Source organism: Oxyura jamaicensis, chromosome 4, assembly GCF_011077185.1.
Source record: "Oxyura jamaicensis isolate SHBP4307 breed ruddy duck chromosome 4, BPBGC_Ojam_1.0, whole genome shotgun sequence".
Classification (NCBI taxonomy): Eukaryota; Metazoa; Chordata; class Aves; order Anseriformes; family Anatidae; genus Oxyura; species Oxyura jamaicensis.
In genome coordinates, this window is record NC_048896.1 from 31,088,911 (window position 1) to 31,115,241 (window position 26,331).

At 40.8% G+C, this 26,331-nt stretch overlaps 1 protein-coding gene across 11 annotated transcripts in view; it reads left to right on the forward strand.

Annotated features, from left to right (window-relative positions):
- Nucleotides 1-26,331, forward strand: part of PALLD (palladin, cytoskeletal associated protein) — a 197,729-nt gene that overhangs the window by 119,023 nt on the left and 52,375 nt on the right. Inside the window, exon 1 of one of the 11 annotated variants that reach the window (XM_035326437.1) lies at nucleotides 10,041-10,130. The exons of 9 other annotated variants lie outside the window; for them this stretch is intronic. The gene's annotated coding sequence lies outside the window, so the exon portion shown is untranslated. Of the gene's footprint in view, nucleotides 1-10,040; nucleotides 10,131-26,331 lie in introns of those variants that run through there. One more of the 11 variants, XM_035326438.1, reaches the window with a different exon arrangement.

Consider the following 26,331-nt stretch of genomic DNA (forward strand, 5'->3'; position numbering starts at 1 on the left):
TCACTTATATATTTAGATGACAAAACTCTGATACTTGAAAAAAAAATGTATTTTTAAAAATGTTATGGTTATGGCATCATGAAAACCTTTCTACATAGTTGTGTAAATATTTAATGCTATGCTGTAAGTTCAGGCATGTAGTGCATGATGCAGGCTTTTTTTTTTTTTTACTATCAAGTGTTTTGCTTATGGTGAAAACGCTGAGATAGAAATGTTTGATCCCATCTTTCTTGTGATTCCATGAAAACATTTTAATGATCAGCTAAACTGCATAGATTAATCTTCAAATGGGAAATACTTTTCTTGGTCTGTGTTTACATGGCTGCCTATGGATACCTATAAACTTATATCTATCTTTCTATGAAAGTCCTTGGAGAAGTTTGCAGGAAGGAACAGTTTGCAAGCAGTCTGAAAAATGTGATTATATGTTGATTATGCTTTACTATATTACTATTTTTTTTTAATATTTATGTTACAGTTCCTTCTTATTTTTTTTTCCAGGCTGAATACTAACCGAGAAAGTTAGTTTTACTGACAAAACAGTGATTTTTATTTATTGTTTCCTTTAATAACATTAGAGCATTATAGCCCATGTGTTCAGTGTTCCCAGTAGCAGGTTGAACCAGTTGTTGCTGGTACTCTGCATTTGATTGAAGGCTGAGCTCCAGTACCTAGCATCTTCATATTCCAGTGATAAAACTATTCAGGCCCAGCAAGTTAACGATGTGATCTTTTCTGGCATGTATCTATTCCCCTGTTCCTACAGAGCCTTCAGTTTTTTAACTACATAAAACTGCCATAGTATTTATGTCAGGCTGGCCTGTCAGAGCACACCCTGGCCGAGGTGCAGGTGGGCCAGCGATGCAGTTCAGTTTTCCAGGGGCAGCATTCCAAGCCCTCGGGGAAGCTGTTGCCACATCTCAGTCTAGCTACACCTGGTGATTTACTGCGTGCAGTGGAGTAGTTTACAAGAATGGGTTCAGTGGGGGGAGAAGGAAAGATTATGTTGTGCGTGCACAAATTGGCAGCTACCAGGATGAGAAGATGGCATGGGGAACACATGCACTCTACTGGCTGGAACATTGCCACTGAGGCAAATGGTAGTAATCTAACTACACGGAGTAAAGAGAGAAAACCCATTGAAACCTCTTTGATGAGATGGAGAGGGGTCTGGAATTCTCAAGGAAAGTAAGTTGAGTAACTTCCAGACAGCTGGGAGATCATCCTTTTCATTTTCAAGAGCAGAGGCCTAAGCTTTTATATGCGTTTATTGAAGTTCCTATATAGCTTTCTTGAGAGCATCGCAAGTTCCTCATTCAGCAGAGACATAATTTTGTTATTTGCGCAAGTGAAATGTATCATGAGCAAAAGAACAAACATAGAACAGCACCTCAGAGGTCAGAGGATGTGTCCTTCTGCCCTGGCCATATCCATTCTAGTGTCATTTGTTCCATTCAGAAAAACTGATGTCAGATGACAGGGAGTGGACAATAAATTGTTTGCAGAATCAGCAGCGAGTTATTTGTCAGCAGCCCAAACACCTGCTGGAAATGATGGAGTTGGTCGGAAATAAACTGGTGCTACTGTAGCCTTCAGGAATGGAGGAGATGAGTTTAGGAGTCATTCCATTTTGTTTTGTTGTTTGACAATCATATGTCCTTATGACTTTTGCTAATTATTTTTCTATTTTTTTTTTATTTTAATGCTATCATTTTTGTCATTTATGAATGTTTAAATTCATCTAGAAACAGATAACTTGAAACTAGGAGATTTTGCTAGACAGAAGTTCTGCTAAGTATTTCCTTTTCTTTGTAGGCTATATGTTTCTTATTTTGCTTTAGGGTGGGTTTTTATTGTTGTTTTTGAGCTGAATGTAAATATGATATGGTCAATACATTTCTTATTCTGCTATTCTTATTAAGCTGCTTCCTTAATTTTTTCTAGTTTGAGAGTTTCTCACAAGCAAACAAGCTTGTCTAGGCCTCTATTTAGGGCAAGAATGCAATATAAAAATACCAGAGTTGGTTTTCTGTGGAGCGGAAAACATAACTAGCTCAATGTGTTGGGTGCAGCTGAAGGAGTGTTACAGGAAAGTGGTTATAATTGTACCTTTGTACTCTCCCTAATTATTTTTTCAGGCACTTGTGCCCAGGAGCAGTCACTGTTGCCCTGTACATCAGTGACTTACCGCAGTGCTCTCTTTGTTCCCGTCTCCTCCTTGTTTTCTGCTTCACCCAAACATCCACGGGAGCCTGCAATAATGCAAGAACAGTTAGCATTGCTTAAGGACGTCTTTGCACATCTTAATACTGAGGAATCTCACTGAGAAGTATGGGCTTGCTTCCAGACTCTCAAACAGAATTAGGAAGTCAGAAGTTTAGCTGCTACTTCTTTAATTTGTTGCAAAATACTGTTTCTTGTCATGCGGCCTGAGAGAGGGCTCACAAGACTTTTACTAATTTTGAAATATTACTTGTGGAGGGTATTCCTTTTAAGGAGTCACAGCTCAATAAGTTGCTTACGCAGAAATATGTCTGCATGTTCATTTTATTTCAGTTGTCACTGTAGACGTATTCAGTAAATATTCTCCTAAAACGTTATCATTTTCAGATTTCCATTTAAAGAAAGTAATCACTTCATGGAGGATTCCTTGGTATTTATTTGTTTAAAAAAGACTATCACAGACATGTCCACGATATCCTACTTTAACAAGATTAAATCTAGATGATGTGAATAAAACATACAGTGGATAGTATGGCATTTTTTTTAAGTGTATGATTCTGTGATTCCTTGCTTGCAGTTGGCCTTGTGTGCACATGGGCAGTGGGACTGTAAATCCCTTCTGGTGAGTTACCTAAAGTGCTGCTAGGTGTCAAGCAGTGGAAATGTAGCGAGTTTACACGTACTTCCAGCAGATAAGCTGTTCTTTATAATACAGCTAAACAGAGTTTAGGTGTATTCTGAGAGTAGATGTAGTCTTGTTTGCCTTCTTCAGGTGGTGCAACAACAACAACAACAAAAAAGAAAAGCAGGCAGCATTGTTCATTGTTCAGCATTGTTTCTCTGCAGAAAGCAGCAGTGAATGGCGTGCTGGAGCCTGTCCTGGGGAGCAGGGAGAAAGAAGCACGACGACTTTTCGTGTTCCCAGCTCCGGCACGGCAGACGTGTGCCTTCGCCGGCCTCCGTCTGGGGCAGCTCCCGGAGCACCCCGCGGCTCGCTGAGGGCCGGGCGGCCGGAGCGGGGGGCCCGGGGTCGGCCCTGAGGGCCCGGCCCGGCGGGGCAGCGGCGCCTTACATGGGCATGGCGGCGGCCGCCGGGGCCCGGGCGGGGAGGCGGCTGGAGCGGGGCCGCGGCCCAGCCGGGGGCGGCGCGGCCCGGGGGGCTGAGGCGGACAAAGAGCGGTCCCCGCCGCCAAATATGGCAGCGGGAGCCGGAGGGTTTCACAATAGGAGCGGGAGGGAGGCGGGCTGGGAGCTGTGGGAGCCGCTCCGGAGCCAAGGGGTAAGCGCGGGAGAGCGAGGGCCGAGGGCTCGCCCCTGGCCTCCTGTCATCCCGTGCCAGCAAAGCTGAGGAGCTCGGGCTGTGTCTGTCATTTGTGCTCGTGTTTCCGAAAGCCCTGTATTGATTTCTGTTTATGGAGGAGGGGTCCTTGGCAGCCCCGTCGTGCAGCAGCCTGAAGATAAATGAGTCCTCTGCTGGAGTTTAAAAAAAAAAAAAAGTGGTGAGCTTTTGTCTAGTACTATGTTCTAATGAACGCTTAGAAATTCATCTGGAAAGGTACCTATGCATCCCTGAGGCACTGACGGGTCTTCGTAGTTGAGATCAGTAGTAAGAAAGAGAAAAGAGAGAAAGTGAGAACGCACACGCACACAATCTTGACAATTCTGACAGAAAATACTTCCATAGCAAAATGACCTGATGGAAAATGTTCTGGAATGTCAGAAATGCAAGCAGGCTACCATTTTGTACATAAGTATGGAATCCACACCCTGTGATCCTAATCCCCCATGTCTTGGGACTTTTTTTTTTTTTTCCTACTTATATGGGATGAATTTAAAAGGTCTTATTCCCAGAAGGAGAAAAGACAGAACACCATTTCACTTCAGACTTATTCAGGGCAGGAAGAATCAACACAACAGAAGCATTCAGTAGATGAAGGTGCAGCTGTGATCCTGGCTGGCTGTGTAAAAGCTGCAACAGAGGAAACTAAATAGCTGTGGGCACAGACATGAGCTGTACTGTTTAACGTGCTGGCCCGCTTTGCTCTGTTTTCAAAATGTTTGCAGTAGAATGTCTCTTAAATTCACAGCCTCTATAGCAAACAATTATAGCACTATGAGCATGACACCCTGATGAAAGGAAGTAAGTTATGCCTTGATCTTGAAATTGTGACTAGATCAGCTCCTAAACTGCTACTGAAAAGTGTTTTAAATATTGTGGGTGAAGCCTGACTCGGAAGAAACAGCTTTTTTATCTTTCCTGACAGGCCTCCCAGTTACAGCAGCTGTAAGTTACTGCAGTGTGACTAATGAAAAGATATAACACTCAATGTTACCATATCAGGAGTATTAAAGAAGAGAATGTGGTGCTGAGGTCTGAGCTGGGAACTGGGAATTAGACGTCCGGGTGACATTCAGGTCTCTTTAAGCACCTGTGACCTTCTATAAGCTTGTAAGTCTAATGATCTTACTGTCCGAAGTGTAGGTAGACCAGTCAGAGATCCACAGTGATGCTTGCAAATATGACAATATCCCAGCTGAAGCGTGTTATGCCAAATTTACTAAGAACTAAAGAAGAAAACATAAAGACAGTACTAAAGTAACCACAGAGGGTAAGCCTGAGGCAAGGTTATTTAGCTTTTGATCCCAATATGCTGATTGAAACAGAAGAATATATTACCATTTTCTTCATGAATTAAAAATAGAGGATCTGAAAAGCGTAGTAGAGTGAGGGAGGATGAAAGTACGAGCAAAAGCTGTAAGAGTTGGGAGCAAACACTGAGCAGCATCAGCTGCACAGCTTGGAGGAGAAAACAAACTGGACAGAACCTTACCAAATGGTTCTCCTTTGCAGGGTTAGTGAAGCTGGCAGTTTAACACAGATCCAGATCCTTGTGAGTTTGAGGAGTGAGTTGTTTTCCAGCTTATATTTTTTTTATCTTTACAGTAGCTATTTCCAGAGTTCATCACTGTGCTCTACCCATAGTTGTGCAGGCCAGGAAACTCTTCAGGATTACTCACAGTCAAAGACTGAAAACTGGGGTACCTCAAGTGTCTCGGTACCTTAAGGAAGCCATTGGGATGCTTGGCTTCTCTATGCACATGTTCAAGCCATCACTGCTCTGGTTCCTCACTAGCTAGTGCCTGTGCAGTAGACCCAGCATTTTCTTCATGCTGTCATAGGGGTTGCACAGTAAGTCTAATCAATATAATCTAAACAATTCTTTGCCCTGAAGGCCTTCGCTGATTTAGTCCAAAAGATGAAGTAATCAGTATTGTAACAAAGAAGCCTTATGCATGAGTCACTTCATCACCATGTGTATATGTGTGTGTGTATGTTTATGTCCATCAGTGATAACTGCCTTCTTGTGAAAAGTGTCTCAGCGATAGAAATGTTTGATTTTTGCTTTCCTCTACGTATATTTAGAAGTTGAGGAAAAGGCCCTCTCTTCATTCTATTTTTGGTTAAATCATGTTTTATTCGATCCAACACTGCAGTATTACTTACTTTTGAAAGTAGGCTCTGGCTATAGTATCCTCTCCGTAAAACACAACTTTGATGGCATGTATCTGCAGAATTGAAAGTGATGGAAAATGTTTGCTCAGGTATTCTTTCTTGTAACACACAGTTATACTTTGTTTTCCAGCACTGCTAAGAAAAACAAAAGCTGCAAACAACTTGGTGTTTCTAGCTGAGGCACTGCAAATTTCAGCAACAGGAAATAGCACCAAGCAAAGCACTTCGGTTACCACCTCAGTGTCTGCCAACGCCAGAAAGGTTAGCGAGTCCAGGATGTTTGTAATGTAGGTAGGATTCAGGAGACTTTTGAAAGAGTGCTAAATAGTTTGGACTAGTACGTGTTGGTCAGTGGCCATTTCAGAGGTATAGTTAGTTCTTTTTGTATTTAGGAAAGCATAACTTTGCATTCTGGTCTTCTAAAGACATCACAAAATCTTACGTATTCAGGAGAAAAAAAAAAAAAAAGTGTCCTGTTCATGTTTTAGTAGTCCCCATGCAAAGCTTTTAAATGTTGTCAAGGAAAGTATGGGAGGAGATGTAATTTTATTGGGAAGTTTTGTGGTTTGTTATTGTTTGGTTGTTTTTTAATAAAAGGTTGAAAATTCACAATAGTTGGCAGGTCAGGGCTTATTTTGCATGGCTAGTGTAAATGGGATGCAGTTCCTTTATGTACGGAAAACAAGGAGATTGCTGAATTGGCTACATAAATCACTGAAATCAGTCAGCTGTGCATGAATCAGTTGAATGCTTGTAAACTCTTCCACTTCCCTCTTCTAGTCCTTCAGAGTCTGTTACTGCCATTTCCATTTGAGCTTAACAACATTTGAACTGCAATATGACGCAAAACTCCCCTGTGGCTAGTTGAATACTCCTTGGGTTGATTTACAGGCATGTCTATATTCTTGAATTAATTTCCACTTTTTAAGACTGAAAGAATCTTGTGCCATGCATCTCCCCCATGTAGAAACCACCATTTCAATCTCGCTCATAATTTCTTCCTACACCTCAGAATTGTTGTTATATTTTGTTTTCTTTTTGAAAGCATCCTGTTTTGATTGAAAGAATTGGAGATCTGTTCTTCACTGGCCTGATTAGAAAGTGCACTCTCCAGTGTAGCTTTTAACACATCTTTATTAAACAGCTAAGATGTTAAAATTTTGCATGTCATCATGAATGAAGAACAGGTAGGCAAATAGAAAAAAAGAAATAGAATTAAGTAATTATTTGTAGTGTAGTGTCCTGGAAACTAGCTGTTGTGAATGACAGTGTATATACGAGGTTTAAAAATGTACTTCCTTCACTGAAGATAAATGGCATGCAAAAAGATTGCATTTAAATACCATGCATTATTCTGTAGTATTCTTCTCTCGAGAAGTCCACTGAAATGTTTTATCTTCATTTGTTTTCTCTCAGATTTCTGGATGTAATTACTTTGTGGAAGGCATTTTATTTTATTATTATTTTTTTAAGTCATCCTTTCTAGTTTTCATGCTTTAAGCAACACTATTTTCATTTGGTTTACAAGGGGGTATAAAAAGTGTCTCCCCACTTAATGATTTTCTCAACCCATTTCAAAAAGAAAAATAAGTTCAGCAAGAAGAAAAAGTGATTTAACTCAGAATGAGCTTGAGTTTCCCATGCAGAAAACACTGTATCTATGTGAAAAATAGTTGTTTAAGTAACTTGGCTTTCCCGCAGAACAAACTTCAATAGTACTTAATATAGATCATTACAGAGTAAGTACTCAACCAGCAATGTTATAATTTCATGTGAAATTGAGTCAGTTATATCAATCTGTTTTTTCATGGAATTGTGTAAACTGACGTCTTTATTTTGTGAGGATTCTCAAGGTTTGAATCAAAGTCAGCAAAAAAAAAAAAAAAGGCTTCTCTTCAGTCAGTTTGGGGTTTACCTGTTTTACTAATGGCATTTACCATTACCTCCATTTGTTTGTAGAAATTAGTTATCGTTTCTTTTGATTTTACTGCATTTTTTTCAAAAATTGTTTGTTTCAATGTTTTGTTTAAATATCAGGACTTCATATGAGTTGTATGCAATCACCTTTTATGTGTAAATTAATCCCTCATTTTAGTTTGCAAGACATTCTCTACAGATATTTGGAAACTTAAACTAGAAGCAAATGTTCATGGATGTGGAATGATAGGCAAAGCTGTTTACAAGAAGGAATCACAGATCACATTAAGTTTTAAGTTAAGCATATGTTTTTGTTTCCTTTCTCTTTGGATCTTTATCTCCCATTGTGCCTCATACTTGGCTCCCAGAAAGTTGAGCTTCATTTGTACTTTCCATGCCCAGTTGTGCTTGTGGAGTCACAGCAGAGCAAGTGTCTCGAGCTAAGCTGATGTGCACAAGCTGTCTTTTTGCTTTCATCTTCCAGCCCCATGAAGTGAACATGAGCATATATGCATAGACATAGAATTCTTTTCCCAAATTCTTGCAACAGATGTGCAAAATATGTGCAACGTAAGAGCTGTGACAGAAGAAACATTATTGGAGAGCTCAGTTATTTTAATATCAACTCGGTTATAAGCAAATACAAAGGAGAAGGGGCAGTAAAGAGATATGAAGTCCAGTTACTCTTTTTCTATGCTGTGCTTTTCCTACTGAGTGTCAGTCATTATCTACAGCCATGATTGGCTGAATTGTGTTCTGCTTGTTAGATAAAATGCTATCCGTAGGCAGTATATTTACCCCAAATCATATAGAGACCTGAGTAGTGATGAGTGATACTCTTTTTTACCTTTATACTATCTTAAAACTCTGTGTATGAGTTACCATGCTTCTTCACCTAGTCCTGTACCAGAACTAGAAACAAAGCACTAGCACAGCACCAATTTTGTCACTGTCAGGATCTGGCCTGTCACCTTCTGCTCTAGCAGCTGCAAGATGCTTTATTCGCCCTCCCCTTTTCCTAGTTGGCAGCATTCCTCTGCTGCATGCTGGAGTGGCCAAGTGAGGTAGAGTGAGTTGTGAGCCCTAAAGAGGGCTGGGTAATGAAAAGGGGTAAAGGGGCTTGAGTAAGCAAGAGCGGTTTCATTGCCACCTTCTTCCTTTTCACTGTGGAGTGAAATGTGTTGGGTGCCGGTCTTGCTCATCTTGTGGGTTTGTTCCAGCTGGAGAGCAATAGTTATGACGATGCTCTTGTAAATCCAACAGGTTCCAGGCATCTGGAGCTGGACTATAATACACATTTTGGAAAGTGGAGCTGAAAAAAGAGGAGCACTCTTCCTTTCAACTGCCATAAACTCTTTTAAGCATCGTCCAAGGTGTTTAATACATTTCTGTTTGTACACTTTTTTGCTGTCCACATGGGGGAAAATTCAGGTGGTATCACCGATCACCTCTGTGGATTAAGAGTGGATTTGAGGATATAAGGTTTTTAGATGTATCGTTGAGCTTGTCTCTCTTGCTTCAAGTGTATCTTCAAGTAGACCTTGTTGATGGTTTGTTATGTTCTTTGCTTCCTTACAAAACTGATGTTGCCATGTAATCTGTAAGAAAGCACTGGATCCAGACCAAGTGGATTCTAATGGGAAGGGTGTGAACCAGCAAGACAAATCTATTCTTTGGTCTTCATATGCTTGAGGGAAGGAACACACCAAGGTATCTGGCTCCAAAAGATCTGTTTAGTGGAGCACGCAGTAGTAATTAATGTGTTTAAAGTCTGTGTTTGGCACTTGGGGAGGATTTGTGTAATTTGACTGCAAAGTGGTATACTTTTGTAGCGCACAGTGAATGTTTTCCGAGCTCTGATGCTGTTCCCCGAGTGGCAAGGAGGCAAAGGGGGCTGTTAGCAAAGTAGGTGTCCGAGGTGTGCAACAGGGCGATACGTGTTTTCCGAGGAAAAAAAAGTTTTGAATTCAGTTTAACCTGAAAGCCGCAGGCCTTGATGAGGGGTGGTGCGAGCGGTACTGTACCAGAGCAGCAAGCACTGAAAAGCTTTAAGGCCAGTCCGAGCCATAGCTTCCCCGGCTGCCCACCGGGCCGTGCCGACACCCCCTTCCCTCACGGCGCCACAGGCGACGCGGGAAGCGCGGGGGCTTCCCCTGGGCCCGGAAGCCGAATCCCTGAGGCGAGCCCCGGACCTTTCGGGGGGCAAGGAGCCGAAAAGCCCCGGGGGGCGGTCGGCCTGCCGCAGGGGCAGGGCTGGGGCTGCCGCCGGCTGCCGCGTCCCGCCTCCCTCCCGCCCCGGGACTCTTAACGTGAAGCGGCCGCCGCGGAGGCTCGGGCCGAGGCTCCGGTCGCCGCCGGGCCCGCCCTATTTAGCGCCCCTACCTGCGCGCTGCCCGCCCAGCCGCGCCGAGCCGAGCTGAGCCGAGCCCAGCCGCGCCGGGCCGGGCCATGCCAGGCGAGCCCCGGGCGCCCCGAGGTAAGGACGGGACGGGGCGGGCGGGAGGCGTCGCCGCGGCTTCCCGGAGCCGCCGGGCCGGGCTTTGTGTGGCGGCGCTGGGCACCGCGGAGCCATCCCGGGCGCTCGGGTGCCAGCCCCTGACGGAGCCAGGCTGCTCCCCGGCGGGAGCCCCGCAGGGACCCGAGGAGCCACCGGCAGCAGACCCGGTGCTTCCCCGAGCCTGCCGTGGCTCCTCACACGGATTTAGCCGAAGTCAAAGAAAACGCTGAGGGGGTTTCCTGCCGAGTTCACGGGGAGAGACGTACTGGGTGCCCTAGCGGGATGTGCTCCCGCAGCTGGCTTTTTGGGCAGATGTTTGTAACTGAGCGTTGAGAGGCATTCGGCGTTACCTAGTAGCTTAGCGGCTTATAACAGTAACTGCCTGGCAGATTTTTTTAATTTTTTTTTATTTTTTTCTTTTCCAAGCCCGCAGCAGACATTTGTTTAAATTTTAGTAGCGAAGACCAAAAAAAAAAAAAAAAAAAAAAAAAAAAAGGCGAAAGTTTCCTGGCAGTAGGCACGTAATTAGAAAGAAGGCTGGGAAAAGTAAGACTGGCCTTCCTTATAATGATGTGTTTACAGAAACTTGGAAAGCAGAGATATGCGTTGGCTATCAAGGAGAAACCAACGTCTGCTGCTGGAACATTTGGATCAGCCTTATGTGAAGGAATATGGCACGGCAGAGCACACAGCTAAAAATAGGAGCGACACATCCTATGTTTCGTTAGGCTTTGAGGTCAAGAAACCATTTTTCCACGACATTCTGTGGCTGTATTGAACTGAAAACACAGTTCTTGGGATCAAACCGTAGATTTGTGAAATTAACTCCACAGGATGCGTTATTTATTATATGGAAAAATTTGTGTCCGCTCGCAAGTCTGTGTGCACCAAAATCTGCTGGAGTGCTGGGGTGAGGAAAGTTTTGGGGATGTTCTTAAGGAAGCCCAACAGTTTCCAGGCATCCTGTGATTCACAGTGCATACCAGACATACAAGGATTAAGATATATAACTGATAACAAGAGCATGGAAAAAACATATACAAAGCTAAGTGGCGCTCAGCCCTTGTTCGCTGATCGTATCTGAACCGCTTCACTATGAAAAAGGGGCAAATACTTATAAGGACAGAATTCGAAGAGAGACTGTTGCATCCTGTTTTTGGATGGGGAACAAAACCTGGAAGACCTGTCTGTGAAATAATATTCTGGTACTAATTTTCCTGGCCAGATGGAGAAACCGTTTGGGAAAAGGTGGGGGCAATGAGTCTGAATAAAAGAAACTGGCAAGATGGGGTAGGATGTGTACAGATGTTCCTACAAATTTTGAAACTCTTAAAAATATGAAGGTAGGATTTTGTTGGAGTTAGAAGTGTCTCATTTGGGTAAAAAACATTTCTCTTGTCTTTGAGATAGAAGAAAGCATACGTCACATAGTCAGAATTTGCCAAGAGTCACCATACACTGCAATCTGCCATAAAAGATTTCCTAAAATCAGGATGATGGATGTGTGGTAATGGTTTCTTGGCAGTATGAATGCCAAGAGCTTGGTTTTTTTCCCTTCCTCGGTGAAAAACTGTTCTGCAAGTTTAAAGTGTGTTTTAAGTAACAATAAGTAGCCTGACCAGTCAAGATACCATTATAAAGCACTGTGGTAAATGCATGCTTTTGTGTTCCTCTACTTAATGAAGTTCTAGAAAATTCTCTAGGATCTTCAAACTGTTTTTTTGTTTCTCTTTCTTTGTAAGAGTCGGACAGTTACATATGTCCTGGTCAAGCTCATCTTGCTCACTCATGCGCCTGTTACTGTGGGCCGATTAATTTTGACTAGCCCAGGACTATGGCTTTCTCTTTGCAGAGACTGTGATGATTGGAACACACAAAGATTTGCAAAATGATATTCTAAAGCAATTATTGTCTAGTTTAGGCAGTGTAGGACAGATCCACAGTCCTTGGCAAAAGAAAAGCAGCTCAGTATTCTCTGCTCTGCGCTGAAGAATGCATTGAGCTTGCATGATGGCTGCGTAGCGCAGGATAAACCAACCTCTCCACAAACAGGAGCAGGGCTGCAGCTTTGTGATCCGCTTTGTGGTTGGAATGACTAAAGCAGCCATTTCTAAGAGCTATGTTAGTTACGTTAAAACAGCATGCTTCCATTTCTGTAAGGACACGGTGGTAAATTTGATGAGTAATGTTCAGCTGTTGGGCTTTGGGCATTGGAAGAAAGAGGGAGCAGTCTAACTGGAACAGACCTGTGGGATGGGATGCTGGTTGTCCCACTTAAATGGGAATTGTTTCTTTCTCTCCTGTATAAAAATTTATTTCTATTGCTCTGCTTCGAAACAATTGGTGAGAGACTCGCCTCGCCTGATTCTTAGTTGGGCAAAGTAAACTGATGTGGTTTCTGAAAATCATTAATTTGATGGGAAATTGCACTCTTCAAACAGCAAATGACTTCCTCAGCCAACTTTGTCCTAAGTAGCTGCCTTGTGATTTTATTCGTGCCAGCATTAATGCAAACCCTGTGCAGAATAGAGCTTCAAGTAGAGTGATGTCCTGTATATACGTGTTCTCTGGGTATGGCACCGTTTCCTGTAGATTATCAATCGTGGTGGACACTAAACATGGAAGACATAAAGATAAAAACCTTTCATTTTGAAAAGCTGAATTTCTAAGATGAAAATGTGTAGATAGGGGAAATACATGGGGTGCAGTGAGAAGAAACTGAAAGATGAGGATAACCTTATGTATTACTAGTTACATAATTGCCATACAAAATGTCTTCTATTACTGTCATACGCCTTCTTATTTGCTGTTTACTCTCCAAGAAAGAAGTGTTCTAATACTTGGGTATCTACTGGACCTTTTCTGACCTTAGAAGAGTTGGTGACCCTAAGATGCTTATTTTCCCAATAAAAATGTCAGAGTAATGTAAAACATATTAACTAACTGTTAGTCCCATGTATTCTTGGTAACATAATCTTTGGCTGGAAATCTTTCATCCTGGGAATATTCTTTAATCAAAATATGCCTATGGAATTTGTTATTCATCCATCACTGTCCGTCTTGGAAATATTCCCATAGTCTTAACAGATAGCATTTCAGTGCTAGATTATGTAATAATCATCACCCCTTGGAGTGAAGCTCCCATTCTGCACTAGCAATACTGAGCATGGAGTTCGTAGTGGTAACGCACATTTGGAAGAAGTAGGAAGAATATATACAGCCTAATTACTAGACGAGTCATAGTATGCCTGGAAGACTCATTTTAACCTCTAACTGTGCAGAAAGTGAAGAGGAAAGTCTTTCGTGACCATCAGTGTCAGAACTTCCTGGAGCTTTACAGATAATTTAACATCTCAGATTTCATATAATTAAAAAAAATGCTCTCTGTGCTACCGTGAGTATTGTAGAAGGATAACCTATAATTAAAGCAGTTCTTTTTACATATCTGAACTATACTTTCTGGATAAGCACACATAGGAAACTTGGGAAATATTTTTCCTCCACATTACTGTCTAGACACTTAACACAGTCATTCTCACACCTGCTCAAGACATTGGAGCGTTTGCCAAGACGGGAAGTTTGTATTTCCTTTATTGAAGCAGAAAGTGATTGTAATTGATGTATTGTGTATGGCACTCCCCAGCACTTTCCCCTTCCACAAAGGGAAGGAGTTTAAGATAAACAGTGTTTGTTTAAATAAACAAATAAAACTGCAGTGGGCTCAGTTTATTGCTAGGCCTTTTTCTGTGTGGTGCACCTGCATGAGATGAGCCAAATAGTGTGCATATCCAGGGATGGTTTGAGTAAGAAATCTTTGATTAAATTAGATCAACTTTTAGAACATGGGATTGTCCTAAAACTGGCCTTTGGTAGCAATTATTCAGATTTTGTTCCAGTCCTTCCCAGTGCATTCTTCTGAGTCCAGGAATTTTATTCCTTCCTGTCTCCAAAAAATGTTTCTCTCCCCCCACCCCTTGGAAATGGGCGCAGGATTTGGGTTGTTACCAGTTTCAGAAGGTAACCTATATTATATGTGCTGGCCTAAAACACAGAAGGAGAAGAAACCACTTTTTCCTGAAGAACCCAACCTTACGTCACATCGTGGCTCACTACTGAATGTTTCAGGCAGGAAGCAGCAATGTGAACTTGAGTTCATACTTCAGCCTTAAAAATATGGAAGAGTTATTTGCCTGAAGTGTTGAGTCTGTGTGTCAGGAGCTGCTGTTCTGCATAGCCAGAATATCCAAATTTTATTACATGTTCATAAGGTGGCACGTTTCATTTGTCCTGGTGGTTTTCTGTGAAGCGAAGGCTTTCTAGAGAAAGACACTTACTTGCAGACATGATGTGTCAGCCAGCAGAAATGTAGAGGAGAAGATATTTTTGGTTTTCATTGGCAACATGATTACATTTTTTTTCCAGGCTGAAATGTAAAAATAGGTTAACACACAAAAATCTGTTTTAGTGATGTCAACTTTTTTTTTCCAACTAACAAAATCCATCAAATTCAGAGTGGAAGATGATATTCTTTCTTGGTATGCTACTGTGCACATGAGCAGAACACAGTACCTGAGGCATGCATGTGAATAACGGGACAACACATGGAATTAAGTTTACAGCACCAGCGTTTAACTCTTTAACTGTCTCAGGCAGGATTGGTTTAAGTTTTGCATTTACAAGAAAGTGAATTGAATTTACAAGAAAGCATTGAATTCAGATGAAGATTCCGCCAGCTGGATTTAATTTTTTTAATTGAAATTTAGAAAGAATTCCTCTCCTCTGATGAAGAAGAATCCACTTTGGAGAGCAAGAAATGCATGCACGCAATATCTACTGGTCTGGAGGAACTTCATTATGAGCTCCTGCCTAGGCTATAGTGAATAGAAGAAGATTATGGAATACTTTGCTTTTCTGTTATTCTTAGAATTGAATTGTTCAGTCGGAAGGGACCTTCAGAGATCATCTAGTCCAACTACAATTCTTCTGATGATTCTTCTGCCACAGAATCATTTGAGAAGCGTGACCCCAGTTCTCCGGCTGCTCCGAAGGCAGAATTCTGGTTTAAATCAAGACCTGCATGTATTACAGCAACTTTTCTCAGGAGAGCCAACCTGCTGTATTTAGGCCAAGCTTTACGCTGGGCTTGCTCCTACCTATCTTTGCACCTTACTCTCAACTTGGAAGACTTATCCTGAAAAAGGATCATGTTCTTTTTGTAGTTGGATTTCATTGTCTTTTGTAACATTTAATCTTTGGCTCAATTCATTATTCTGTGCGGGCTGAATCACAGGACAGAAATAGTCCCTAGAAACAGAGTTGTTTCTTTCAGCTCTGTTTCAAAGATGATGTGCATTTGTACATACAGGTTTATGTAAAATGCATGCATCTGACTTCAAACAACAGGTAATGAGGATCCTTTTTGTGAGAGGAGACGATGAAAATCTGTTTCTGCGCACCCATCTATGTAACGGTGCATGAATATATATGTGTGTGTGTCCCCATACACAGCATGGGTAAAAACCTGTCTCTGACTCATGAGGATGACTTGTTTAAAGCAGCTATTAAAGTGCAAAACAATTTTAATAAGTCCAGCTTTGGCTAGCAGAGCAGGGTCACCAAGGCAACGTAGAAAGCTTTGCACAAATTAAAGGAGAGTTTCCGTGCACAGAAACCCAGTGGTGCTGCGTTTCTTCCAGCCCACCTCATCGTACCTAATTTGGCTCTGCATATTAAGCCTTTCTTGTCAGTGTTTGAAGGTTTCTGGAGAGCACCCTGATTTATAGCTGCAGTGACCAAAGATCTAGTGATCTTTTGTAGTATAAGTGAAGTTTGGAAAGTCTTGCAGGTGGTCATAATATTGTGTGGATTGGGTATTTCCATGCTCCATCCATTTGTGTGTAATCTGCGTTTCCTGACAAAACTTTCAGGGATTTTAACGAAAGCATGAGCTACTTGGTATTGTGTTACTGATGGTGAGTCTGTTGCAAGGTAATGCCTTTTGCTTTTGTGCAGATCTGAGGTGCTTAAAACCATAATTACGTAAAGAAATTGTAGAGGAAGTATTGATATCCACACTGACAGAGGTGTTAGTGCATAGCTACAGATGTCTGAGAAATTACTCAACCGACAAGGCAACGTGTTGCTCTATGAACTGGTGATTACTTTCAGTGAGGAGTTGGGAGTTGGAGACTTCTGTGTATTGTTTTTCACAAGTTTCCTCATCTGACACAGCCAAAATCTTTTTTTTCCCCAATTTTTAAAGCTACCTTATAATTTTCACATATCTGTTACAATTCTGATATGCCTAGGTTCAACGTCTTTGCCAAATCACGTTTACTCTTTCATATATAACCCTTGTAGCCTGTTTTTTCAAGCACTAAATAGTTTGCCATACTGTTTGGCTGTGTTCTAGGGAGGAAGTCTTGATTTCCTATAAATGTTCAGAGTTTTTATGTCATTATAAAAATCTGGAGATCTGCATGTAATGTGAAAAAGAGAGAAACCTCTTCTATCGGTTTCTACAGACATGAAATCCAATTTATAAAGTGAGACTACGGAAGTTCAAACTATATTGAAAGTACATTATACTGTCTTATGAGTCTCGAGGATGTTGCATGTGGTTTCCATTCTTTTATCTTTAGCAGCTTTTGGAGATTCTGCGAAAGATTTTGAGGTTATTAACTGTTCAGCATTTTCTGAAGTTGTTCATCAGGAATTTCTGGAAAATGATTGCTTCCATTTTCTGCTTTATGTTAAAACACCCTTTAAACCCCTTCTTTCTTTAAAAAAAAAAAAAAAAAATGGGGGGGGGGGGGGCGCGAGGAAATGGAAAAAAAATATAAGTTGTATTTCAGGAACTTCTTTGTACTTATAGGACACAGCTTTCAGGAAAAAAAAGAGGGGGGGGAGAAAAACCCAAGCTTAGAACCTGCTTTCATGTATATACAACTGAATTAAATGAGTGTTGCATGCATTTTTGTCCACATAGAAGAAGAGACAAAGAGTGCATATTAACATGAAACCAAAATGGTATGTCAAGTTTTTCTCAAGGAATGAACTTTCAGCAGCTGACTCTGAGGTTAGTTCTGTGGTTGTCAGATGCCCATAAAACACAGCATCTTGAAGTGTTCTAGAGGTTTTAGAAACTATTGCGTCTAAACTCTAGGTTCCTGTGTTCCCATCCCTTCAAAATTTAGTGGTCAAACTAAGAGGTAAAATGAGAGCAAGAGTGTAAGCCAAGTAATGTCCTGAAAGTAATGATGTCGAGCTGAATCCTATGAAATACCCAGAAAAACAGGTGAAGTCTCAGAAATCAGGATCTCTTTGCCATGTTGCCCTTGCTCTCTCCCCAGCTGTAGGACTGCCTTCAGCAACCAGCTGCAAGCAACAAGTGAGCCTTCTCTGCAGCCCTTGGTGGACCGTGGTGCATCTAGAATCTAGTCTTATGTCAAGGGCATGTCTGGTGGCGTGCAGATCACTGTATGGTGGATCCACTCCCAGGATGGTCAGGTTCAGCCCTGATCACATGCATTGCAGTTAGCCCTGGATCAAGGACCTGAATTCAACCCTGAGAAATCTTTTAAGGAGAGCAGCAATGCTTTCTAGAGCTTGAGCTGTCATTTTGAAGGACCAGGGCCCTGTAATTGCCTGTCCAAGCTTCAGGGTATCTAGCTGGTCTGTGATACCTCACTGGAAATTTTCTGATCACAAACTATCTCCAGGATTCTGCAGGTCTGCAGAAGTATTCAGAAATGTAGACCCCAGAAACACATGCACCAGTAGTGGATGTGCTGTCTGTTACATACTTCAGCAGTACTGCAGGGCAGTTATCAAACTGTCATAAGTTAATTTCCTATTCTTTTGTTATGCAAGTCTTGAGATGAAGCAAGCCATTCCTACACTTCTTACAAAGATCTGATTATTATCTAAAGGCTTGGCTCTTTGTGGTCAAATGTATGACTTAGAAGAAGTGTTGATATTTTTAATGCTAGGATTAGTGCATTATTCTACTAGAAAGCAGTAAAGTACTTCTGCTTTCATCGTCGTCTAACTGCAGTCTGCCCCTCCTACAAACTGCCAGGGAAGGCCATTTTGTTTTCACTTTGGACATTCTTGAAGTTTGTTTTACAATACTTTTGTAACTTCAGAAAGTTAACATTCCTGTTGGGTACAAACTTTGGACATTTGTGGTGGTAGATCGCAACTAGAAAAGAGGGGTCACCTAGGGGCACTTGAATTATAATGATTTACAAAAGAGCTCTGTCTGCCCGTAAGGCTAATTATCGGCTTGCAACTAAGACTCTGTGCTCACGTTATGTCCTTTTTTGGTTTAAGAAGATAGATGTTTGTGCTTTAAGCATTAAAGCCTACCAATGCAAAAGACAGGCCCTGTTTACGGAGTGAATTCTTGTGTGTGTACGGAACTAGAGGAACTGTTTGCACTGCTAATATTTACAGTAACAAGCTCATTGATAAAGAGCAGAATAGAATTGGAATGCATTTAAGCAGGAAACTGACCTGTAGTAGATTAAAGTTTGGTGGAGAGATTGAGTGAATTGTTAGGAACATACAACAAGTATCCTCCCTTTTTCCAAAAATGTTTGGTGTGTCTGTAAAGTCTCCAGTACTGGCAGAGCAAAGCTGGTTGTAGAGAGTGTTGGAGGACTGTCTAATTAGCGTGAAGCTGTGATGTTTGGGAAACATTTGTAAAACATGTGAACTGTACCTTTTTAGTTAATGGAAATGTTTAGAAATGCCAGGGCCCTATATAGTGAGTGATATGAGGCAGAAGCAGCTTGTCTTAGACATTGCATTCTTTACAAAGCCATAATTGAATAATACATAATGTGCTCATGAGTAAGGGAAATTGTCTCAGTGTCATCACTGATGGTCTTTATGATAGAGGAGGAATCATAGAAATCTGCTGTCAAGCTTCCCGAACTACTGATATTAATCTTTGCGGTTGGTTGTTGAGCTTATTCTCAGATGCTTCCTCTACTTAATTTTATCTCAGATTCCTCAAGATTTTTATTATAGGTTGTCCACCGTTTTGCACAAAATTTAAAATGTCTTTGACGAGAGTCATTTAAAAAGGAAGGTAGCTCTCAATATGATGCGTTCATTTCTCATTTAATTGCTCTTAGTATTGGAAAAATCTGGATTTTCCAAAACCACTGACCAGTGGCAAAGTTTGTGGAGTAATTTAACCATTCTTATGTGTTTCATGGTTAGTTGGTAGAGGTAGCTGCAGCATGCTGCATGAAGGACAGGTACGTGATAAAAAGCAGTTTTAGACTAAGGGCTTTTCAGAAGACGTAGGACATGTGAAATTTATGGAAAAACATTTCCCTTGTCAATCTGAGAAGCAGCTCAACATTTTGGAGTTTTCCTTGAAAACTCTTGGATCTATACATTCATGTTGGAATTAGCTGGCCGTCCAATGAATTGCTGACCACATAATATTCTTGTTAGCTGGTGTCAGGTCACCCATAGTCAAACGCAACTCATCCCTTTGCTGCTAGTTTCCTAGTCTGAAATAAAGGAAAAAGCAACAAACATTTCCAGACCGTTGTAATATAGGCTAAAACTCCTGCAGAAAATTAGAGCACGCGTTTGTTAAGCCACAGTTGATTAAATGGTACTTGGCTGGTTTTGAAGGTGATACCTTCTGGTTTACAGCATATTTCTAGACATTTTAAACTGTTACTCACCTGATAGTGGTACAGTTTTTACTGAGGCTTCACTGTGTAAACTTTCTCAAGGTTTCATTTATTTTGGCTTGCAGTTTTCTTGCGTTAGTTTTGCAATGTGAAATATATACCTTAATCTAAAATTATTAATTCTTCTACAGTTCTGTGTACTGGGAAGAGCTGCTGCCTTGGTTGCTTTTCTGCAGCTCAGGCAGTCAAATTATTAGAGTGCGGTAATAAAGCTAGCAGTTCAGAGAGTGTGAGCAAGAAAAGATGCTAAATATGTTTAATAGTACCTGAAACCCAAAGTATTATAAACATGCACGGACCTTTGCAAGTTGCGTGTTAGTGCCTTTTCCATAGGCATTTAGCCAAAGAAGTTATCCAGTGGGAGAACCCTGGTTTTCCCCCTTGATGAATTAGCTAAATGCTATGAAATTTTGAAGATTTTAGGAGAAAATGTGGCTATATGCCAGCACTTTTCATTCAGAAGCAGGGCTACGAACAAATTCCACTGATGTTATGAGATCCTCTCGTACGTTAACATTTGACGTCATTGCTGGTGCCTTAGCTTAAGTAGCACAGATGTGCTGTGAAGTTTAGCCCACAGTGCTGAGTCTCAAGGGCTGGTAGATGTTGAAACAAGACTAGAATGCCTCATTTGTGGAGGTTTCATTTGAGAGAAATCCCAAACACATGAGCTGAAGGAGCTATGGCATGTTCTGATGGATTCCCCAGGCTATGTGGCTGGGGGGCGGGCTGCAATGTATGTGGTCGAGTACATGAGAAATGTGGCATGTGTGTGGCTTAGGAAAAACAAATGTTGTAGCAATGTTAACTTTTTGTACCATAGATAATGAAACTGTATCTTTGGTAGCTGAAGTGATTTGTTTAGCTGGTTTGCTCTTAGAATCTTTTTTATTTTTTTTTCTTTTCCTTCTCCCTTATCTCCCCTTCATATAGAACAGTGCAAGTACAGAGAGTAAATGAGAGAAATGCTGTCTAGGTGTCTTCCACAACGTTGGTAGGATTTTGTGTGTTCCAGTGCAAAGACACTTTGTTAAGAATAAAGAGAATTCTTTGTTTTGTTCATAGCTAAAAACTCTAATTGAAGACAGTTCCATCATACCTTTCAATAAGAAGGTTTTTCTATTGCAAATTTTGAAGTCAATGATGTCATTCATCACTCTTATTTAAACTATCCCGATTTAAATGTAATGATAAGCATTGCCTGTGATCTGAATATTTACAACTTTTAAAAGATTCCTCATGTGACACCAGGGTCACTGAGTTAATGTCTGCATGTTCCCTTGTATATAGGGACATCTTTCTTGTGTGAGTTTCTGTGTTTCCAGTTCCTAAATCTGCTGCATTTAGATGAAAGGTAGTATATTTAGATTTTACGACAACTTTTCTGGGAATAGAATGGAGATTGACTCACTTCAGTCATACTATCAAATTCTCATCAGCTATCTTTCATTTTCATCACAACTGATTCGACTGAACGGAGGATCTTAATATGAAACCTTTGCATCTCCAGGTATCTCTGTGACATTTAAAGGCAAATCACTGTGATACTTAATTCATCTTGAAAATTATTCCTAAAGCATGAACTAAAATTGGAAACAAATTATAATATACATGGATGAACTTGTAAATGTAAATTTACAGATTTGTTTGAATGAAGTGAAAGTCACACAAAGGTTACCTGCTTTCAGAGCTTCTCGTTGCCATTGCTCCCATCCGTTTCAATGGAATGTCTGTGTGCCTGAACTAACAGGTTACCAGTTTGAATTCCTGAACCCACTTACACAAGTTTGGAAAGCCATTGCAGCTTGTTTTTTCTATGATAAAACGTAAATGTAGTAGATATGAGGTGTACATGCCCAGTTAGCATATCGGGTCCTCTTGTGGCTGCTATATATAGTAGGTAAACTTGCATAATAAGAGTGCTGGTTAGATGAGCAAGAGAGACTCGGTTGAATTTTTTCCATTACAGCTCTTTTTGGCAGATGTTTTCTCTGTTTCCAAAATGACAATGCAACACAGTACAGTGGTTGAAACTTAACTGAGAATTACAACAGTTTATTTAGCAGGAACAGTGGCATCTAATCAGTAGATTTTAGTGAAGTCTTATCATAACTTAGATGTGATTAATGTTAGATAAATGTAGGTGTCAGAGTATTTTAAATTGTGTTTTGAGTCTAACTTAATTCCTCTGCTTTCCCTGACTTTTTATGAAAAGTAGGCATAAGCTGGTAAAGTGGTATTTTGGAAAATGAGCAGTGGCTGATGCTAATGATTCTGCGTATAATTTTAGAATAAAGAAAATTGAATTGTTTAGTAAGGAGCCAATTCATTGACCAGTAAAGGTACAGCAAAGATGAAACTGGTCAGGTGAATATTGTCATTCAGGCAGTTGAGTCTTAAGTTCATAGAATGGTTTGGGTTAGAAGGGACCTTAAAGCCTATCCAGTTCCAACCCCCTGCCAGACCTCCCACCAGACCAGGTTGCCCAAAGCCCCATCCAGCCTGGCCTTGAACACCTCCAGGGATGGGGCATCCACAGCTTCTCTGGGCAACCTCTTCCAGTGCCTCACCAGCTTCTGAGTAAAGAATTTCTTCCTAATATCTAATTAAATCTACCCTTTTTCCATTTAAAACCGTTACTTCTTGTCCTATGAACCAACACCCTCAGATCCTTCTCCTCAGGGCTGCTCTCAATCTGTTCTACACCCCGCCTACATTGGTGCTTTTGTGTATTTGTGTCCTGCAGATGCAGGATCTTGCATGTGGCCTTGTCAAAGCTGATGAGGTTCACATAGGCCCACCTTTCAAGCCTGTCCAGGTCCCTCTGGATGGCATCCCTTCCCTCCAGTGCATCGACCGTCCCACACAGCGCAGTGTCATCAGTGCACGTTTTTTAGCAAAATGAAGTTCTCTATGTTGTACTCGGAGAGAGCATGTTAATCTTGCACAAATACTTTCCTTTTGAAATCTTTAGATTGTTTCAGCAATGGAGATGAGATTTTCTCCATTTATTCGTCATCGACTCTAACCAGTTTAAAATTGCTTTTCTCTGTTGTAACTTAAAACTTTGGTTTTGTTTGGGTTAAAGACTTAATTAATTTTAGGGCAGTTGCATTACAAACATGTGTGTGAATTAAAGATCTTGTTTGGATGCTGGCATTCAGAAGTGAAGTGGACATGCAAGTTCATTCCTATCCTTTGTGATTACATACTAAAGGTATGGCTTCACAAACCCTCCTTTGGAAGGGAATTCCTCATCAGCAGCGTGAGCCATGGGAGGTCAGTCTGTCAGCTGCTTGTTCCTGGACAGGCACCAGCAGAACCCTATGTGTGGCTGCTCTTTAATCTGAAGCAGAGAACAGATCCAAGCTGCAAACAAACAAAACCAATCAAACAAAAACCAACCCACCCACTTCTGCCATAAAGATTCTAAACCTTTCTGCCATCACAACTGGATGTGAAAGGATGGAAAAGGATGCACAGACATACTTGGGGGTGTCTTACTGAGTAAAGGGCATATAGTGGCCCTTGTACCTTAAGACCACTTGTTTCCTAAATGAGAGCAACGGAATTCAATGTACCCTATTTTACATATATTTGCTGCGCACCTTTACTTGATTAGCTTTTTCTTTTCTGAGTGTCATTGATGTCAACATATCAACATTTACTGTGAGTTTTCAAGGGCTGTTTGCTGCTCAGCTGCCACTAAAATCTCTAGGAGCCACTCAGTGAATTCGTCTCAAATGTTTCTGGAAAATACAGAGGATAGAATGACGTACCCTGACTTTTTGTACTGTGGTAAATACATTTTTATGTGTGTGACAGTGCCTAAATAAATTATGTTCTCAATAAAATTCCATGCCAGCAAGTACTGCATGCAGGCTTGAAGCGGGATTTGGATTATTGCTCAGCAATTGCACATTTGAAATACAATAGCTGGAATTTATGTTTACATTAATTACAGCATGAACATAAATTCCTCTGGGTGCTTTCATTCTTCATATACTATGTTGTCTGCTAGACTTTATTGTTTGTGTAATACGCTGAGAGATGGAAACCATTCTCAGCAATGGCTGCAAGCATTTGAGTGCAAGGACCATCTTTTCTCAGAAAAACCTTGTAGATCCAGAGGCTTTTACTCCATGTTTAAATTATTATTTTTATTGTGTACAATCAAGGAGAACTGTTGTTCATGGTGAAAAACTCAACATATGGATGGGAGGCAAAATCTGGCTGTTGGTAAATGAACGTCATACAGTATTTTACATTAATTAACTAATTTCTTCAGAACAATGGCATACTAGAGGTAAGGGATGATATTGATGCTAGCATAAAATAGACAGCTTTTCTTCTTCAGGATCACAAAGAGTAAAAGAGTATGTAAAAATATGGGAGATGCTTGTCACTTTTTCTGACTTTTGACCAGGGGATTAGGCTTGCCTTTTTCATTTGCAACTTTCTAAGGTTACTAGAGGAAATCCTGAGCCTGTTGAAGTAAGGTTGTAAGAATTAGAACTTGATTCCTTGCTTTTTACTAGAATTTCACACACATCTTTTGTTGCTGTGCAGTTGGTGACAACTTAAAGGCGGTCTTCATTAGAGGTTCTCTTTTCAGCATTGCACCAAGAGCCCCAGCTGTATGTTCTAGTCCTTTTCAAGCCAACTGCTGGCCTTATATGCTGATCCTCGCTGAAGACTTTGTGGACACTTCTGAGTGTTTAAAGCAAGATGTTAAGTTGCAGAGAGGTTTCCTATTAAGGCAAAGTGATGTAATGTCCGTGGAACACCGCCAGCTTCTCTCCGCTTGTTTTATTTATATTAGCTGCATACCGGAGAAAATGCCCCCATAAAACATGAGTGCTCCTTGCTATATTTAGCCAAGCTAATTTACTAATACCAGGATATTATGTTTATATGCAATGGAAATAATTATAAAAAGATTTGGGGGCATCTTATTGAAATAAAACAGGTTGGACTTGGTAAATACCACGTTTGCTGCTGGTGCATAATAAGACGCTAGGGTGTCTTTTAGCACTTATACTTGCAATATATGTATTTCTGTGCTGAAAAGCGTTGCTTAACAATGTGCAACGCAGTTGAATTAAAATGGTTAAAGAATTCAAAGTACAGAAAGGTTATTTACACTGATCCAAATCTTTTTCGTCTTAGCAGTGCAGGCATCCTCACATTTAACCAATGTGATTAAAACCAAGCCAGACACACACATTCCAGTCTGATCTTCCAGCCTGAAATATCTGCATTCTTCTTCGTATGGAATAAAGAGCAATACTGTGCTTTTTTTTTGGTGATGTTTAAAACCACTCTGGCATGTCTTGTGTTGATTACCTTACCTTCTCTGACTTTTCTTTAGGACTACTGGAATCTGTCTTTTATTGAGGTAGGGATTTTTTGTTTTGTTTTGTTTTGCCTGGTTTCTGTTCAATTCTTTGTTCTACAGCTGATGGTGCTGATAAATAATCACCAGATTTCTTCCTGCCTCTAACAATGTTACTTCATAACGCTGTTGAACAATTTGACCTTTTCTGTTAATTTTCCTCCTACATGGTGACCCTAGCTGGGTGTGGTGGTGTTGGAACTATGGATCCTCCCTGATACTAAGTCTGCCTGGAAGAATATTCCCCATCAAAAGTAGCTGAGTACATTTGTTAGCTGCTGATAAGTCATAGCTATCATACTAGTTGGCTACGCAGTGTATGTGAAGAATTTGGGGTACTTCTAAGAGAATAAATTAAATGTTAACCTTTGTGAGTTAGTCCATTGTGATTGTGGAACAGTGTGATGTATTGTGGGATCTGCAGTTGACTCATGAGCTGTTAAGCTATGGACAAGGGAAAGAATTGTTGGATAGTGTTATTTTTATCTGCACCAGTGAGGATGTGTTGGACATTTAGTATGTTTTCAGCCTGGATCTGATTTGCCTGTCTTCATTTTGAAGCACATGCTTTATTGGGATTACTTCTGAAGATGCTTCTTTTAAGAGGGTATTCATGCATTCTGACATTTAGCATCTAATTTACACATTCTGAACTGCACTCTGGAGGCTTCCCTGTCTATCTGGGAGGCTGTACTACTTGTGTAAGTGAGATACCAAAGATGGGATGAAAACATTCCCCTCCGTGTCTCCTTTCAACTAGAAGAATTAGAGCAATATGACAGCAACCTGAAGTGCTGCAAGGCCAGAAAGAAAAGGTAAATGATCTTTTAGGCCTATCACAAATCAAGAGTAATTCTTCTACACATCTGGAGCTTGTTTTGAAAATATAAAGCTATTTAATATATAGGGGATTTCAGAATGATTGCAAGATTCTGTTTCTATTTCCAAGAATGTGAATCTTTTCTCATTCATTCTGAATGATTCATTAGGGAAGTAGATCATGCTGTTAAATAATCACGAGAAAAAATTTTGAGTCAACTAAGGGTCAAAACACATTTCCTGCAAT